The sequence below is a fragment of the Protopterus annectens genome, chromosome 1.part0, assembly GCF_019279795.1.
Source record: "Protopterus annectens isolate FY-2018-M chromosome 1.part0, PAN1.0, whole genome shotgun sequence".
Lineage (NCBI taxonomy): Eukaryota > Metazoa > Chordata > Ceratodontiformes > Protopteridae > Protopterus > Protopterus annectens.
Window position 1 is genome coordinate 842,435,983 of NC_056725.1, and position 19,082 is coordinate 842,455,064.

The 19,082-nt window shown below is 36.7% G+C and overlaps 1 protein-coding gene across 2 annotated transcripts in view; it reads right to left on the reverse strand.

The window, feature by feature from the left end:
• The window catches only part of LOC122795084 (suppressor of cytokine signaling 5-like), a 72,575-nt gene extending 54,569 nt beyond the window's left edge, over window positions 1–18,006 (reverse strand). The window contains exon 1 of one of the 2 annotated variants that reach the window (XM_044063655.1): window positions 17,775–18,006. The gene's annotated coding sequence lies outside the window, so the exon portion shown is untranslated. Of the gene's footprint in view, window positions 1–17,632; window positions 17,752–17,774 lie in introns of those variants that run through there. The other variant, XM_044063656.1, reaches the window with a different exon arrangement.
• Window positions 18,007–19,082: the final 1,076 nt, after the last annotated feature.

Below are 19,082 nucleotides of genomic sequence, written 5' to 3' on the forward strand. Positions count from 1 at the left end.
ATCCAAATACAGACCCTACACCAGATGCCTACGAAGCAGCCAGCGAAATCGGGAATGTTTAGCCATCAAACACCATCTTGACTGCTACAAAGTAGCCAGTCACAACACAGCATTGTTACTTCTCCTGGAAGTACATTTGTGGTAGTAAGGCGACAAAAAGAACAAGAGAAATAAAGTGGATGTAACACTGTTCAACACATTTTACAGAATGAAGTCCAGCAACCAGATGAGAAACTATCTCCTTCAGTAAAACAAGTTGAGGCCCCTCAGCCACAATGACTGGTGACGTGAAGTATGCAATGTAGGTGAAGCTTTAAATTACTTAATTTTGTGTTGAAAGGCTTCCTGTATTTTTTTTCCTTAGAATTATTATTTTTTAAAAGATGGTTAGTCTTAGTAACAGATTTCCAACAAGAAATGTGACAAGAACATTCTAAAATCAAGAAGGAAACGTAACCTTTTTTATGCTATAAAAAAATCTTGAAAAATTCCTTTGCTTTGTTACACTCACTCCAGACAATACTCATTTTCCTACAGCATGATTTTTAAACAGAAATTACACTAAAATAAGAACTTGTTGGTAATTTTCTCTATTACATTACAAAATGTAATAAACATCTATATATATATATATATATATATATATATATATATATATATATATATATATATATAAATAAAATAAAACACACGCATATATGTCTGTGTGTGTATGTGTGTCCAATAATGGAACCTGAGAGAATCTGTAATGAAGTTATAATTAACCAAAAACACCAAATGGGCAAGCCAAAACCATGAAATCCAAAAGCCCAAAGCGAATGGTGAGACAAAGCCCAAGGAACAATCGTTTTAAAATCGCAATTTATTACACATAAACGCTGAACAACCATACGTTTTCATTTGTAATCACTTCATCAGATGTGGGTCAAACTACAAATCCATTCCATTTATAGCCTTCCTATTTCAAGTCAACCAATGGACAGTCCTACTTTAATAAGACTCAAACAAATACACACATATATCCTTTCCTTAATAAAATGCAGATTATTCACCCTAACCTACAATAAAACCAGTTTTTATTAAAATATTTATAACCAATTCATAATATATCTATAATAAATTAAAACATTTGATAAGAACTATAAAAATGTTAAAAATATATGTTAAAAAAATACATTATATATAACATTGGTTCCATCTTGTGGTTAAAAATGAAATTTACATCCTTAAATTTTCTTGCTATTAAGCAAATTCATAAATAAAATCATCAGTGAATAAAAAAGAATAAAATTTTACCATTTTTTAAAAAAAACTAAAATAAGAAAAACATAAGCTTAATACGAACACTAAAATACCTAAATCAAGTCATATTTTCTTCTTGTTACAATTTTGCTGCTCTTGATTTCAGCAGGGAACTTATAGAAATGTGGTCATTTAACCCATGTTTCTCATTTGCCTCAAGGGTTAACTGCCACCAAAGTTCTTTGTACTCTATAGTCTCTTCCCATAACCCTCCTCTGTTTTTTCTATCCACTTTTTCCAATACAAAAAACAGAAAGTGTGCATTAATGCATTCCTGCTTATGCAGGTCATTTGTACATTTTTGTTTTGTACATCATATAAATGTTCATATATTCTAAGTTTACGTTCAGTTTTCCCTATATAAAATCCATCACATTCCTGACAAGCTGCCAGGTATACTAGACCATTGCTATCACAATATGAAAATCCCTTACCCTCCAGGATCTTATTCCTACATTGCAAAAAAATACTTACCTTATTATACAAATATGAGCATTGAGAACAATGCCTACACTTGTAAGTACCTTTTCTTATTTCTAACAACCCCTTCTTGATAACTAGTTTCTAATAAGCTCTTTAGGTTCCTAGAATGTTTATACACAATCTTAAGTTTATCTTTCAAGTCAGTAAGGGTTAGAAATCTTTCCCACTCTATTTATAATGTGTCTATTTATAATGTCCCTAACTACATATGAACTAGCATTGTATTGTAAAATTAAAGCTTTGTTAAAATTCACATAGTTCTCATTAATGCTACTTACTGAGGGTACAGTATGCATTATTACCTGCCCTAAAATGGGCTGGTATATATCCTTTCTACCTTCTAATACCTCCCTTTCCACTTCATTCAACATTTGATTGCTCTGGATATCCCCTTACTTTAAGCATTTCTCTTAATAAAACCATTTCATAGTGGAAATCTTCTTCGTTGGAGGTCATTCTACACCCTCTTATATATTGTCCTTTCACTATATTTCTTTTGTAATGTTTGGGGTGGGCACTAACAAAATTTAAAATGACACTTTAGAATTAATCATCTTAATTTCTACATCTAGATATTGTAAATTCTCATTACTAATCCTATATATAAATCTCAAGTAGTTAGTACTTTGGTTTAAATATTCTATAAAATGTGCCACTTCATTTTCAGTGGCCACCCAGAATATTAAAATATCATCCAAAAATCTTTTGTATAAAATCCATTCCTTCTTATATATCCAATCTAATACCCATTTTTCTTCCCACTTGGCGTAGGTGGGTGCACATGCTGCACCCATCGCTATGCCTTGAATTTGATGAAAAGATTCCCTTAAAATACACAAAATAATATTTTCATCAGCTGCATAACCACAACCTTTTCATTTAGAGATAAATAATTGTCCTCGTATACAATTTCTTCTAAAATAACTTAGGCCTTCTCGGTGAGGAATACAAGAAAATAAATCTAGTATATCTATGGTTAAAAATATTAATGCTTTCTTATATTTTTCTTGGGTTAAACATCTAAGAAAATCCCAGGAATCTTTTAATATGTTTTTCTTTTCAGTCCGTAGTCTCTTCTATTTACTCTCTATATATTTTGCCAAGGGTAAGGTTTTTGCCCCATCGGCCGAAACAACTGGTCTCAGGGGTGGGTCTTCCCACTTTTTATGGGTTTTAGGAATACCAAAAATGGTAGCTACTTTGGGTTTTTCCACTTGAATAGGTATTACGGTCTATGGAGCCGTCCATTAATAAATCTAAGACCATATCAATTCTATGACATGCAATATTTCTCATTCATAAAAACTGTTTCATATTTATTCGAATCTTTTAACATATCATTCATAATTACCATTCCCCCTCCCTTGTCGGGTTTCATCACCCTTACATTTGTATATTTTCTTATTTCCTCTAAGACCTTGCCTTCTTCTAAATCTAAATTTTTCTTATACCTAATTTTGCCATATTGTTTTCTTATCTCTCTCTCAACCAAACCCTCAAAATTTTTAATTTGTGGCTGTATTGGTGGGTTGTAGGTACTTTTCACTAACCCTTGTTGTTCATTTCTTGTATTATGCTCAAATATAATTTGGAAATTAATTTTTCTTATAAACAGTTTGATGTCCATTAAAACACTGGCCAAGTCTCCCTTCCTATTGGGTATAAATTTAATTCCTTTTGATAATAATTTAAAATGTTCTTAGTTAAAAACAACAGGACTACAATCACAAATACTAAAATTTTCATAAATATATCTAAATGGGGTGTTTGGGTCCTGCATAATATCAATGTTTTGTATAATGTTTTCTCCTAAGTCAGGGTGGGGAGCACTGTCCATGTTTAGTACCTCCCACTTGTTGCCCCCCCTCGAAAATTTGAAGTATGTTGCTGTTGATATTCCGTTTTGTTTAATTCTTTCAGATCTTCTTATTTGGGGTAACTGGTTAAAATCTTCCAATTCTGAAACTTGCTCCCCTATTCTAACTTGTTCTTCATTGTTAGTGTCTCTCCATTCCCCCTTACTACTATTTTCCCAAAACCTATTACCAGTTTTTGGTTTTGGGTAACTATTATGATTTTTATATTCAGTAATATCTCGTTCCAACTTCCTTATCTTTCTTTTAATAAGTTCATTACACTGTCCGTCAACTTCTCTTTGAATGCCTTAATATTTTTCTTGTTCATCAGGAATGGAAAACATCAAGTCATTTTTAAGAGTGTTAAACACATTTTTCTTTACCCTATTATTTTTTTTCAATAATACATTTTAAAATGTCTAACCCACATCTGTTAAAAACCTCAATTAATTCATTATGAAAAGTGCTTCCTGCTGTTACACTGTTTGGGTATTTCCAAATTCTTAATCCTTTGGGCACAATGCCTTGGGAAATATATACTCTTGTAAATAGCCGTTATCAATACCTAAACTTTTACATTTAAATATTAATTTATGAAATTTCATTAGTTAATTCTTACAACTGTCCGTTTCTACTCCAGATATCACAGTTCTATTTTTAAAATTGGAGGAGAAACTAACCTACAACCATTCCTATAATTCAGTATGTCCATTATGATTTCTATGTCCCGGGTTGCTTTTTCCTTGCCCCAATTGTATAGAAAACTCTCGACTATTACTGGCGCAGGCTTAGTCTTCTCTAGAACTCAGCATCCTTGGAGTAAGGTTAAAGCCATGTTCATAGTCATTTTCATACCCGTTTATGTTACAAATGGCTTCAGAATTGTCCACATCCTCTCTCACCATTCATTTTATCATTCCGTTTACATCCGCGAGTGCTGACTACACTCTGGTTCTGCCCCTCATGCATGGTAGATGCCAATTGCACCACTGATTAAACTCTTAACGCCCCTCAGCCAATCAATTGTGTTACTTGGCCAACCAGCTTGTTCACTTGACTAACCTCTTCCTTCCTGCCTTTCTCCGTTGCTCCTTCACTCGTTTCACAATCCATGGTTGAAAAAAAAAAACACTAATAATTAACCAAAAACACCAAATGGGCAAGCCAAAACTACAAAATCCAAAAGCCCAAAGCGGATGGCGAGACAATAAATTCCAAGGAACGATCGTTTGTGTGGATCGAATGTGATGGATGTCATACAGGGAAAACTGAACGTAAACTTAGGAGAAGAATATATGAACATTTATATGATGTACAAAACAAAAAATGTACAAATGCCCTATATAAGCATAAGCAGGAATGCATTAATGCACACTTTCTATTTTTTGTACTGGAAAAAGTAGATAGAAAAAACAGGGGAGGGTTATGGGAAGAGACTACAGAGTACAAAGAACTTTGGTGGCAGTTACCCTTGAGGCAATTAAGAAACCTGGGTTAAATGACCACATTTCTATAAGCTCCCTGTTGAAATTAAGAGCAGCAAAAAATTGTAACAAGAAGAAAACATGACTTGATGTACTACGTATTTTATAGTTTTCACATTAAGCTTATGTTTTCCCTATTTTAGCTTTTCTTTTAAAAATGGTAAAAAACATTTTATTTTTTATTCACGGATAATTTTATTCATGAATTTGTCTGCTTAATAGAGGGAATATTTAAGGATGTAATGTTTATTTTAACCACAAGATGGAACCAATGTTATATATAATGTATTTTTTAACATAACATTTTTATAATCATCAAATGTTTTAATTTATTATAGATATTTTATGAATTGGTTATAAATATTTTAATAAAAACTGGTTTTATTGTAGGTTAGGGTGAATAATCTGCATTTTATTAAGGAATGGATTTGTAGTTTGACCCACATCTGATGAAGTGATTACAAACGAAAACGTACGGTTCAACGTTTGTGTGTAATAAATTGCGATTTTAAAACAATCGTTCCTAGGGCTTCACTGTCTCACCATCCGCTTTGGGCTTTTGGTGTAATGAAGTTATACAACTCTGCGTTTCAGGATGTCTTTCTATTTTAAGAGAAGGACTTAATTTAGTTGTAAACAAAAAAATGAAAATAAATGGTTGGCCTTTCCCGTTTCTTTTAACAGTCAATAGTTTTGAGGTACTAAGAATTATTAGAAATAATTGGAAGATCATTTCTGGAAATATGGAACTCTGTTCCATTATAGGAGAAGTCCCTCAATTTACATACAAAAAAAGCTTTCAACATTAAAAGAATTACTTTTTTCATGATAGGGCATATGCAAACAGTTGGCACTTTTCCTTGCAATGACTGTAAGCAGTGTAGGTTTATTAGTGGTCTGAGTGCTGTTAATTCCCCTCCCCCATTTAACTATTAATATTGAGGCTAAAGGAAGACTTAGCCAGATAACTTATGCTTTCTGTTCTTCAGTTATGTGTAGCACGTGTTCTCAATGCTGTATAGGCAAAAGCACTAGACAGTTAAGGATTCATATTAGGGAGCATGTTAAAGCTAACAAACAAAAGGATTGCAAAAAATGCTTTATTTAAACATCATCACAACTTTAGGAAATTTCATTTTTTGTTGTACTGGAACATCTAGGGTCCAATAGATTTGTTGATGGGTGTAATGCCAGGAAGCTTAAATACCAGGAAACTTAAATGGAAGATGTTTCTTTGAGCCAATAAGCTCCCTGGCTTAAATGAAAACATCAGCATTAAATGCCTGTTAAAACTAAAAGTCCAACGTAATTAAGTAAGCATATACATATTTTTTAAAACATTTGTCTTGGTAAATGTTTAGGATTTATTAACTTTTTCATTTTGCTTGAATTTGTGAAGGGTTTTTATTAAAAAGGATGTTGTGAAAATGAAGCTAACGTGGTGTGTTGGGTGTGTTGGCGCAAAAAGGTATTTTAACCAAGGTTTGTATTTCCTAGGAAGTCCCCCACCCCCCCAAAAAAAATAAAATAAAAAAGGGACAAAAGTGCTAAATTGATGGTCTCCACGATATTTTCTGTGGATGTAAGTTGTCTGTGCATACCAGGTTTTTTGAATACTATATAAAATGTGTGCGTGTCTAGATATTTAATTTTATTGCATGTGTTTACCAGGAAAGTCCACTGGGCCTGAGAGAGTCCATTTTCAGTGGAGGCCTGGGGAGAAAAGCTCAGACAAGAACATAGCTACAGAAAAGTATTAAACATTACGTTGGTGCAAAAGTATATCTAGTGCTACAGATATTCATTACAATAATACATGGAGAGAGAATATAAACATAAAAGCAGGAATTTTGTTGGTTGTCAGATGAATTCAGAGAGGTAGAAATAATATCAGTAGTCAGCAGAAGCAAAACGTATAGGAGTTTAGTTACCATATAAGGAGGAGGAGGAGGTTAGGTTACAGAGCAGGTACATAGCCAGGAAGAGACGATTTTTCAGTATTTGAAGGTGGTGTTGCTGTCTCTTTCTTATAGAAGGTGGAAGCGAGTTCTATAGTTTGGCGATGGTGAAGGAATAGAAGAGATGACTTCCACATAAAGTGGGCTTTTCTACTTTTAGAAGTAGATGATTTTCAGATCCGAGTTGCCAGCTGGGCTGGTATTGGATGAGTATAGTCGACACACCAGGACAGACTGTGGGTCTGTAGATTATTTTGTGCGCTGTACTTAACTGGGTGAATGAGAGATCGTGGGGGAGTTCAAGCAAGCCAAATTTTTCATAATTTTTTCAACAAGGTACAGTGGTGGATGAGAATTTCGCCTTGGTGGCAAATTTGGCTATTCTCTTGTAACACATTTCAAGTTTGGACTTTGCAGAAATGTGAGGAGAGGAGTGCCATAAAGGAGAGAGGGTAATAAAAAGGTGGTTGCAAGGGTTTGTCTAGTAGACAAGCTAAGAAAGTGTTTGGGCTTGTAGAGCATACTGTGCTTTTGGTGCATTTTTAAGAGGTTATTTTGTGTGTGTAGGTCAAAGTTAATCTGTAATAACGCAGAGTGTAATGTGTGTGCGCTATGTCTTTAAGAAGCATGTGAGGCTGTGCGTGCACGTATAAAATTACAGACACATGCAATCCCTAGTGCCATTTTGTAGAAGTTTGTATATAACATTTACTTAAGTCATAGTCAATAAGCCTCTACAGTGATGTGTTTGCATAGAATAAAGTTTCTTAAACACAACCCACAAAGACTCATTTATGTACCAACACAAAAGCGACATGGTGTCAGAACCAGGATGGAAGAGAGAATATTTGGAGCCATGAGATGCAAGGACGACAGCGAAGGTAAAACAAAGAGAACACAGTACAAACACAACCAGAAAGAATCAAAGGTAATGAAAATAATACACATTATTTACTCAATGCGAAAGGAGGCAAAGAACAGGCATTACAAGGGCACAAACTGCACTATCAGGCAAGCAGAAAGTATACAAAAGTTTAAGTATTTGACAAGACAATTGACTTACAAAACGAGCATGCTTAAAGTACAGAACAATGCTTAAAGTACAGAACAAGTATGTTTAAGGCAGAATTGGGTAAAATGAGCACAATCAAAGTACAATGGGCACAAAAATGGCTTAAACGAGCAAAAGAATATAATAAGAAGAAAGAAAAGGGCACAGTAAAGAAAGGTGACTGCTTGTGTTTGGGCATGTCTTTGTACTGTATCATGGGCGTAATTAAAGTTATTTGAAGTATCTCTATGTAAAAGTGCTGAAAGTGTGTGCGTATTACTGTGCATGCATTTCAAAGAGTTCATGTGTGCAAAGTGCAACTATTTTGTGTAATCCAGTCAAAGCATAGTTATTTGAAGAAAAGTTCTTGTGCTGGGTGTGTCTGTTTGCAAAGTGCAACCATTACAGAGTGCTTCTTGTACTGTAGAGTTGCCTAGCAAGGTACTGCCATTTTGGGGACATTTCAGTGCATTGCATGTAGTAATTTGCAAAGTGCAAATACTTCAATTGAATTTGGGCAACAGAGGTTTGATTTATTCGCATTGTACAGTTGCTTAATATGCTTCTTGCATTGATAAAAGGAGTTTGACAAAAGATTACAAGAGTATTACAGTGCTTGTGAATTACTCAGTTGCATCATCAAGTTCTCGAATGTTTCTTAAAAGTGATGACTTTGACAAGTGATGGCGTATGACAGTAGCATTCCTGCCTTTAAAAAAAAAATCGATAATGTTCCAAGCAATTACTTTGGTAAAGGCAGAAATACTGAAGATTTCACAAAGCATTGAAAGACCGAAAAGCTAATCCGCAAAGTTCCGTAAAATATGGATAGCCCAAAAAAATAATTTCACAGTACAGCAAAGCACTGAGAAATCTAAAAAGCTATTTCGCAAAGCACAGTAAAGCATCGAGAAATCTGAAAAGCTATTTCACAAAGTGGAATACAGCATCGAGAAGTTTATTTCATAAAGTCCAGTTAATTGAAAGTACTACAGTGTCGTTCATTCGCACAATTCTGATAAGCTTAGAGAGAGAAAAAGTATAAGTACAGGAGCCGAAACAGTCTACTTTCTGGGGATGGTGTATCAGTACTTAAAGAAAGAGATGATGCAGTAAACTTATTAACAACGACTGAAGTATTTTGCATAGTTCTGATCAATGGAAAATCCACACAGCTCAAAAGTAGACACTGGGTCAAAGTATAATGTTATATCAGCGAACACATTTGCAAAGGTGAGAACTAAACGAACAACTCCATGGAACCAGCAGTGCGAGACTTGTTGCATATGGAGGTGAAGAAATTCAAACCGAAGATTCATTAATACTTTCATGTTATTTGACTGAGAATGGTTACAACTTATTACTCTATGTAGTCTGACGACCAGTGCAATCTTTACTAGGTCTCAAAAGATAGTTTGAGAATGAATCTGCTTTCTTTTGCTAAAGAAGTTAATCATGTGAGTGCAGTTCCAAGTTCAAGTTTTTCCAAAGCCATTTTCTCTGAGTATGCTGATGTTATCGATGACAAATTGGGCAAACATCCATGTGTGTATTCTATGACGTTAGATCCGTAGATCACTCCAGTAGTCAGACCAGCAAGAAGAGTTCCAATAGCAATGCAAAATAAAGTTAAAGCTCAGTTAGATAAGATGGTGCAGCAAAGTGCGATTTGTCCAAAGAACCAACTGAATGGGTGCCGTCCATGGTAGCCACTCATAAGAAAGGCACAGACGAAATCAGAACATGCACTAATCCTAGAGATTAGAACAAAGCATTAAAAAGGCCATATCACTAAATGCGCACAGTTGAGAAGTTGCAGCTCTAATACCGAATGCCACTGTATCTTCTGTTTTGGATGCAGAGAGTTCATTTTGGCAAGTGATGCTTGATCGCAAGTCCTCATGTCCAACTACTTTTGGTACTCAGTTTGGCAGATACAGATTCCTAAAGATACCATCTGGAATAAGTTCTGCAAGTGAAGTCTTTCAACATGCAATGGAAGAAATTTTTTCAGGTTATCCTTGTGCCATAATAGTAGACTATCTATTAGTTGGAGGCAATGGCGAAGAAGAGCATGACAGAAACCTCAAAGTTCTAGACACAGCACATGAAGTAAACTTGAACCTCAATCCTCTGAAGTACAAATTCAGACTTCCAGAAGTCACATATGTAGATCATTTGCTTACAAGTACAGGCTTAACACCTGACCCAACCAAACAGCTACTTTAGTGATGTTGGCACCAGATAAAGTGCAAGTTTTACAGGTTTTCTGGGCATGGTCAACTATTTAAGCAACTTTATACCAGACTTCAGTGAGCTGACAGCACCTTTGAGAGAGTTAACGTACAAAATTTGCATGATCATAGTTGGAACATCAAAAGAAGGTGTTTGATGACCTTAAGCAGAAAATTACCACCCCCACCTACGTTAAGATATTATGTGAATAAACCAGTTCTTTCCTGTGATGCTTCAAATTTTGGTCTTGATGTAGTTATTCAAGAGGGCAGACCAGTAGCCTATGCATCTAGGACACTTTTCAAACTGAGATGCATTATGCTCAAATTGAGAGAGAGCTTTTGGCGATAGAGTTTTGCGTGTTCCAAGTTTCACAATTATATTTATGGTTGAACTACCCAGATTGAAACTGATCAACCTCTAGTTACCATTCTATTCTAAAGAAGCCTATGCATTCCACTCCAGCGAGATTACAAATAATGATGCTCACATTGTAAAAGTACAATTTCAAAATGTTTACACTAAAGATAAAATTGTTCTATTTGGCCGACACCTTATCCAGATCACCTAGAAGTAAAATAGAACAGCTTGATGCTGAAACTTTCACTTTGATGCAATATCAGAGGGTAATTTTTCCACCACTAGACTTGATGAGTTGAGAGATCACACTATGACTGATCCAATTTCACAAAAGCTTAAATCACTACATCAATGTCAGATGGCTGTCAAAGCAATCTAGTGCATCATCGGAGGTGCAATCGTATTTTTCCTTACAGAGATGAATTGTTGATGGAATATGGCATTATTTTCAAAGGTCCCAAAATTGTTGATCCTGCATCCTTACAGCAAGAATATATTCTGATTTTGCATTGAGGCCACCCATTGTTTATCATCCACTAAGAGAAGGGCAAGAGAGCTAGTATTTGGGCCTTTATTATCAAAAAATATTGATATAGTTCTTTCTTCTTGTTCAGTAATGTAATAGTACCAGAGCACATTTGCAAAGAGAACTGCTTCAGCTAAACACAATTCCTGAACTACTTTGGCCAACTGTAGCAAGTGATATATGTTTGAGTGGAACAATCACCACTATTTGGTTTTGGTAGACTCTTATTCGAATTGGTTTGAGATTGATCTGCTACCAAACTTAACCTTAACAGCTGTTACTACTAAGTTGAAATGTCATTTCTCAGTCCATGGTAGTCCACACAAACTTTGTTCCGACAATGGTACTCAATTTACTAGCTAGTTGTTTCAGAAATTTGCAAGGGAATGGGACTTTGTACATGTCACTAGTAGTCCTGAATATCATCAATCCAATGGTCTAGCTGAACGTGCAGTACAGAGTGCAAAGCAATTACTTGAAACGTCAAAGCATGACAATACTGATGTATTCTTGAATTTACATAATCTCAGAAAAATACCCAGTGAGGATATTCTTGGCTCACCTACTCAAAGACTACATTTCAGACGGGCTAGACCTACGTACGCTATGTCATCAAGTTTGTTGCTGCCTAACTCTAAAAACAATAAAAGCCATCAAGGCTCAATTGAAGAAGCGTACTATCCAGAAATCTAGTTACGACAGACTGAGCAGACTACTTTGTTCATTGAGGGAAGGAGAAACGGTATTAATTCAGACAATGAAAGGTTTTGATCGAATAGGACAGATTACAGGCATCTGTGCCAAGCTGAGATCCTATTTGGTAAGCTCCGTGGGAGTATAGCAGGAATTGCAGACATCTTACTTCCTACTGTACCAAAATCTTCGTCCATTCCAATCACAACACTGTATCTGTGATGCAAACTCTAAATCAAAGCATGAGTCAGACATTGTTTCCAGACCTGAATGTTCAAAAGTCTGATTCTGTTCCAGAAAGTTTTTTTTAATATTTAGGGCAAGATTATTGTTAAGCATCTAAGATTCAGTACAGGTGAGGGCATTGTGGGTGACTGCTGCTGGAGTTCAGAGCTGGAATTTGCAGTACATATTATTGTAGAGTCATCAGCATACTGGATTACTGAGCACTGTGGAAGAGTGGAGTGAAAGTTGTTAATAAAGATGCTGAATAAGAGAGGGCCAAGTATGGAGCCTTGGGGTACCCCTATGGAAGTATAAAGGAAGGGAGAGTAAGACTGTTGCCATTTGGTAGATTGCTAGCTATTGGAGAAACAGCTATTCAGCCATTGCAGGGTAGGTGGGGAAATGGGGAGGGAGAATAGTTTGGAGAGGAGGATGGTGTGGGAAATGGTATCAAAAGCTTTGGAGAGGTCTAGGAAAAGAGAAACAATTATTTTGCCACAATCCTGTGCCCGGATGACTGTATCTAGGAAGGACAGGAGGGCAGTAGTGGCGCTTGTGTCCTGGTTTGAAACCATGCTGAGTTGGTGAAAGAATTTGGTTATCAAGCAGGTAGTTGAGGAGTTGGGCATGGATGCATTTTTCCAGTATTTTAGAGAGGGGTGAGATAATTGCTATGGGCCGAACGTTTGTGATGTCTGTGTTGGTGCCACCTTTGTGTAAGCGGAGAATGTAAGATTTTTTTCCAGATGTCTGGGATTAGAGATTCTTCACTTGGTCTGTTAATGAGTATGCTGATGGGATAAGCTATAGAGTTTGCAGCTAGCTGCAGAAAGAGTGGGGGTAGATTGTCAGGGGCCAGAGTACAGGATTTTAGCTCAACTAAAAGTTTTTTGTTTTTTTTTTTTATTGTGGAGGTGGGTATGGGGGAGAATTTTAGGTTGGAATCGAGGGTAGGAATGTTTTCTGGCATTATTTGGTCATCAGCTGTCTTGGTGGTGGTTGTCGGGCTAACTGTAAGAAAAGTGGTGGTTAGGTTAGCTCTGGTGTCAATGAAGTAGGAATTGAAGAGAGTGGCAAGTTTGGCTGGGGTTTTGTCTGGGTCAGGGTACGGGCTGCTTTGAGAGCCTGGGTGTAATAGTTGGCTAATGGAGGACCAGAATTTTTGGGGATTATCTTTAATGTTAGCTTTGTAGATGGAGGTAGTGGGATTTTTATCTCTAGTTATTAGTCATTTTGCCTGGTTATGGAGTTGCTTGTATTATAGTAGAGTTGAGGGAGTTTGTTTTTCTGCCACGATTTCCAGATTTTATCCCTTGTGGCCATGACTACTTTGGTGGATTTTGAGAGCTAGCTTGCATGGTTATGTTTTATCAGTTTTTGGCAGGTGGGTGCCTTACCTACTTAGGATGTCTATTAATGTTGAGTTAAAGGATTCAACAGCCTCATTAAGTTGTAGGGATTTGAGGGGTGCCCAATTTACTTTAACTAAGGTTTCATTAAATATGGTTGGTTGGAACTTAGTCAAATTTCTGGTTGATTTGTACTCGCGTTGGGAAAGATACGAGCAGGATATATGCTGAGTGGTGGTCATTAATGGTATTAGGTAGTATGCCTGCAGTGGTGATATTGTTAGGGTTGGACACTAATACCCAATCTACTGTGGAGACCCAATTGTTATTTTTGTGGGGTCTGGGGATGTCTTGAATTAGTTGGGAGAAGTTGTAAAGGTTTATGGTTTTCAAGGGGTTCTTTTGGGCAATGACTAGCCAATCAATATTTAGATCCCCTAGGATGATGGTTTCATTATCTATGTTTTGGGATGTCCAAGCAAGTAAGTTCTCTAATATTGGCATGTTTCCTAGAGGAATGTACAGAACAATTATGCAAATGTTTTTTATGATCAAGTTTTAATATAGAGATTAGTACTTCGGCTGGAAGAAGTTGGGTGTTGGTTTTGAGTAGGGAAGAGTATTGTTACTCCACCTCCTCTCTTGTGGGGCCAATAGCTTCTTAAGCATGAGTAGCCTAGGAAAAGAAATTCTCTCTCTTTTACATATGATTTCAGCCAGGTTTCAGTAGCTGCTATAATATCAGGGTTTGTGAAATCCACTCCTGGAGGTCAGGTATCTTGTTTCTAAAGCTTTGGAGATTTATGGTTGATAGGAGAGATTTGCTAGGTTTTCTGGGGCTGGGGGTGGTGGTGGATTGTGTATCACTGTACTGGAATATAATGCTTTTGCAATTTACGTAGGTTAGAATTATTCTTTTCTAAAAATGATATAGTTGCTGCTGGTGGTGTGATAATGGGGCTGTCCTTGGAGAGGTAGAGTCTTTACTTTGGATAGTACAGAGGTATTAGCTGTGAATAAGCTAAGGTGGATGTCCGAGTAACTTGCTAAATGTGGTTTGTGTGTGGTGGTTGTACAGGTGGGTGTAGGAGGTATGTTAGGTGTCCAGAGGAGTTGTAATTACTGTTAGGAGAGACAGTGTAAGTGACATCACAGTAATAGATGGGCATGATAACCAAATGAACATGAGCAGGATAGCTAGAGTTTAGGGGATGGAGCACACAAACAGGGTTGTTGGGCAGTTATAGAGAGGGCTGTGATTAGTATATAGAGAGAATGCCGAAAGTAAAAGGCAGAAATTTACTAATTTAAAACAGTGACTGCTTGGGACTGGAAGATTGTGTGTATGCCTGTGCGCGCATGTAAGGCTAATTCACGGTATTATGGCACCATCTAGTGTCAAATGGATGGAATAATGGGGAGGAGAGACCCTTCAATGTTGTGCACACACCTTTTAACACTAAACCTTAGAACTTTACAAAAACTAATCTCTGCCTAACATACAAAGCTATGTCAAACCCAGAGCTGTTGGACATGCTCCACTTAAAGAAATCCCAATCCCTCCGAGCTACACGCTCTAGGGACCTAAACCTTGTCACCACAATAAACAGAACATGCTGGAGGGATAGATTCCTGTCCCAGAGACTTCCCATACTCTGGAACAGACTACCTATGTCAAACAGAGCTCCTCATTAGCACTCTTCAAGAAAAATCTTGATTGGATGGGAAATTCACCCCGGGGATCACTTCTGTGGCTCTGCTCAACAGGGGCACAGGAAAATAATTTTCTTGGGTGCGAAAGCCAGGGTACGTTTTTTGGCTAGGCTTGTATGGGCCCTAGGGCCGATAGGTAGGCTATGTAATTCACCTATTGCAACAGAAAAACTATAAGGTGTCAGGTCCTTCTTTCCCAGAGGTTTTATTTAGTTAAAAGACAGCCAGCTTCAGTGGGCAAAAACAGACTTTCTGCAGTTTAATCCCAGTTGGGAGAGGGGAGAGCAAACCCGTGCAAACTATTGTAACAGATAAGTTGTAGGGGTCAGGCTCTTGCTTCCTGGAGGTTTTATTTAGTTAAAAGATAGACATATATGTGAACATTTGGTGGGTTCGGGTTGATGAAACACACACGTGAGTGAGTGAACGGATCCACTATTAAAGTCAGAAATTTGACTACCTGCAGACATACCACCCAAGGCAAACTCTTGAATGCGCATATCATTAAGGGGAAACAAAGCACGAAAACACTGTTCTTTTTGGGGGAGAGCTCCCTGCACACCCCATGTGTGAGGACATCCTTATAACTACAAATACTAACTCACCGTGTACAAAATAATTGGGAAAAAGAGAAAGCACCCCTTAAGAGTGAAACACAGCTCAAAAAAAGTAATACCACAGTAAAGTCAAAACAAAGTTAAAGCACTGCAACAGCAAACACTTTGGGGAGTCTACTTTATGCACTAAATTTACAGGGGATCTACATTCAAGCAGATATAGTACTCCCAAATCAGAGTACATTACATCTATGTAGGCATACAAGTGTACTGTACTTTACAATGCCATAAGTAAGGCCAAGAGAAAAAAAAATCAAAGCAGACAAAAACTGTGTACTTCAGTAAGCAAAAACAAAAAGCACACCTTCACTTCCATTTAACTACATCCAAGTATCTCTATGGTCATCTGACTTCACAGAACAATACAGCCAACTATTGCTGCTTACATACATGTCTTCTAAGTAGCTAGAATTCTTGTGGTATTGATCCTTTCAGATGCTCAAGCAAAGAAACTAAGGAGGGTTTCTGTACTGCTTTGATACTCACAATCACCTTTTATGGATACAAATGCTTTTAACAATCCAAATGCTATAAACTGTATATACCAAGGATCATAACTTTACATTGCTAGGATAAAGTCCAAAGAGGTTTACATATTTCTCAGCTGAAAATGGCAGGGTTAACTGAGCATTTACATGAGGCACAAAAGCCAATGTCACAATGAAAATGTCGGTATAGGTGCTCCATAAATATAACCTGAGCAGCAGTTCTTTCCAGAACATTTTGGCTGGAGACCTTTGGCCACAGTTTGTTAAAAATCACACTGTATTTGTTATTGTTTTGTGTATGCTATGAGTCGGAAGTCTCAGATACACATACATATAGGAAAACTAGCATTCTTTACAACTGCAGACACCCTACTGCATTTTCAGTGTTAAAAAATTATATATGAAGATGCACGCTTTGTGCTATACTTGGTGGTTGGGGGGGCTGGCAAGCTTTTAATCTTTCACTCCACTTTTATTTATTGGTATGAAACAGGAGTTAGAAAAGTATAAGCTCCCCCACGAAGTAAATCATTCAGTTAAAATACACACAAGCAAATTTTAAAATTAAGTGCAGCTGAAAATGGAGTAGACAACCGGAAACCAATTACGAGAAAACAGTAGTGGAGTATCCAACACAGCACAGATTACACAACTTTTGCTTAAGAGGGTTACACAACTGTCGCTGCTTTCCTGGTACAGATGTGTACACCAAAGAGAGCAATTCATATTTCTCAATACTCTTTGGAGGGGTGTGCCCTACATGCTCTCAGTGCATTCTGGTATAAACATTCTGTGTTGGCAGCCCACTCAATCACATGCTCCTTAAAAACTATAAATATTAATACGTTTCATGCAGTTAAGCCAGTCACGCAACCATCACACATTAAGTTGTGCAAAAGATACACTGCCCTGTGATTATTTTGTACGAGCAGCTAATTATGGTATGCTGCACAGACGTACCTGTTAAGGTAATCTTAACAATACTTCGACCTCAAAATGTTAGTTTTACAAACAATCATACTAACTACAATTAACTGTTACAATAGTAGTATTTATATAAATAGTACTTGAGAGTTCCTAGAACGGTTCGATGATCCCGGAAGACGGTAATTAAAATTAGCCAGTGTATATAAAAGGCCACCTACTACTTCAAGGAGAAAACAGAGAAGCAATAATAACACAAAATAAACATTACAAAACGTCTGGCGGACAAGCTGCAAGTAACGTCTACATACGTATCATCATTTTCTTTCACATCACATCGCCCCTTTCTTTAACCAAACCGTGATTACCTTTGTAATGCCTTCACACTTCAGTAGTATTTCCCGATGTGACTCCCTACCATATAATTACTCCCGAATTTTCCAATAACAGGGACGCTACCAACACCACGAACGTTAACAAAGAACACTTATACCATTGAAACTACCTTACCAGCTTCGGGTCGCACGGGCCCGCGCTGACCTCTTACAACTGCAAGACAAACCCGATTAAGAACGACCACAAGCCTTCTTCAATCCAACTCCACGAAAACATTTCTCCTCACGAACTATAACAGCATTAAAGAACACTAGAGCAGATTTCTCTTCTAGTCTACCGGGTTTCTTCCTTGTTTTTGATTTGTGCAACACCTTATGTGTTCCTCCAGTCTTCCTATTTTGTTGCCGTTCGAAAAACACTACTGTCAGTACAGTTCCATCTCTCATCAAGCCTCCGATTGCAAAGCTCATGCAGAGCAGCCTAAATTCGAAGGTATGGCAGGACGTTTTAGTTAGTTTAATTTCTCAAAGTCCTTTGGGTTTCTAATATCATGACGGAATGGACCCCATTCTTTTTTTTCAATAATTCTTTATTGTTTTTTTCCATATTCGTACAGAATATTTGACAGAGAAATACACAGGTGGTTTCCTAAACAAGATTCTAACAACATTATGACAACATATATACACTATTTACATGAATGCTTCCATACTTTCCATAAATGTACAAATAAAGCTTATTTCTCCATGAATAGTATCTTATAATAATGTAATTCAAGTAGAATTATATTTTATAATATGTATAACAAAGGAGTATAACTCAGGGTTATGATTAAAGTTCATGAAATTAACATTGTTTCAATCTTTGATGTTAGTAAAAAATGCTCTTCGCAGTACCCATGGCTGCCCATGGATCAGGACAAAAAAAAAACAAGGACAAATCCAGAAATAATCAGGGTTACGTTTATAATGTTAGCACTATTAAACTGAAACATTAACATAACAAGATAATGTGAAATTATATACATTTTCTGAAGTAAAAGAAGTCTGTTGTCATTATTTATTAAGTGTAATTCACTACATTTCCAGCAAAAGTCACCAGTTTTAGGAGGGATTAAGAGGGACAGAGCTAAAATCTGAGTCAAAATCAGGGACAGTTGAGAGGTGTAGCAGCACCCACAATGTACTCGGAACCAACTCAGGAGCATATGTAAATACGACTGCAAATTCCTTTTTATGAGACCCATTGCTCCTACTACTGTTGGAACTGACTGGATATTCTTCTTCCACATTACTCTCGTTTCTCCCCACAAATTTTGCCATTTTTTGTCTTTGTGTCTCTCCCTGTCTGTAGGTAAGACACTATAATCGGTGGTGTAGAAATTTCAATGGTCAATGCTACTTTTGTCCTCTTTTCAGTAGCTACTACATCTAGCTTTCTCGCATCTGTTTTCTGAACTGTTGTTAATGGGTGATTACCATG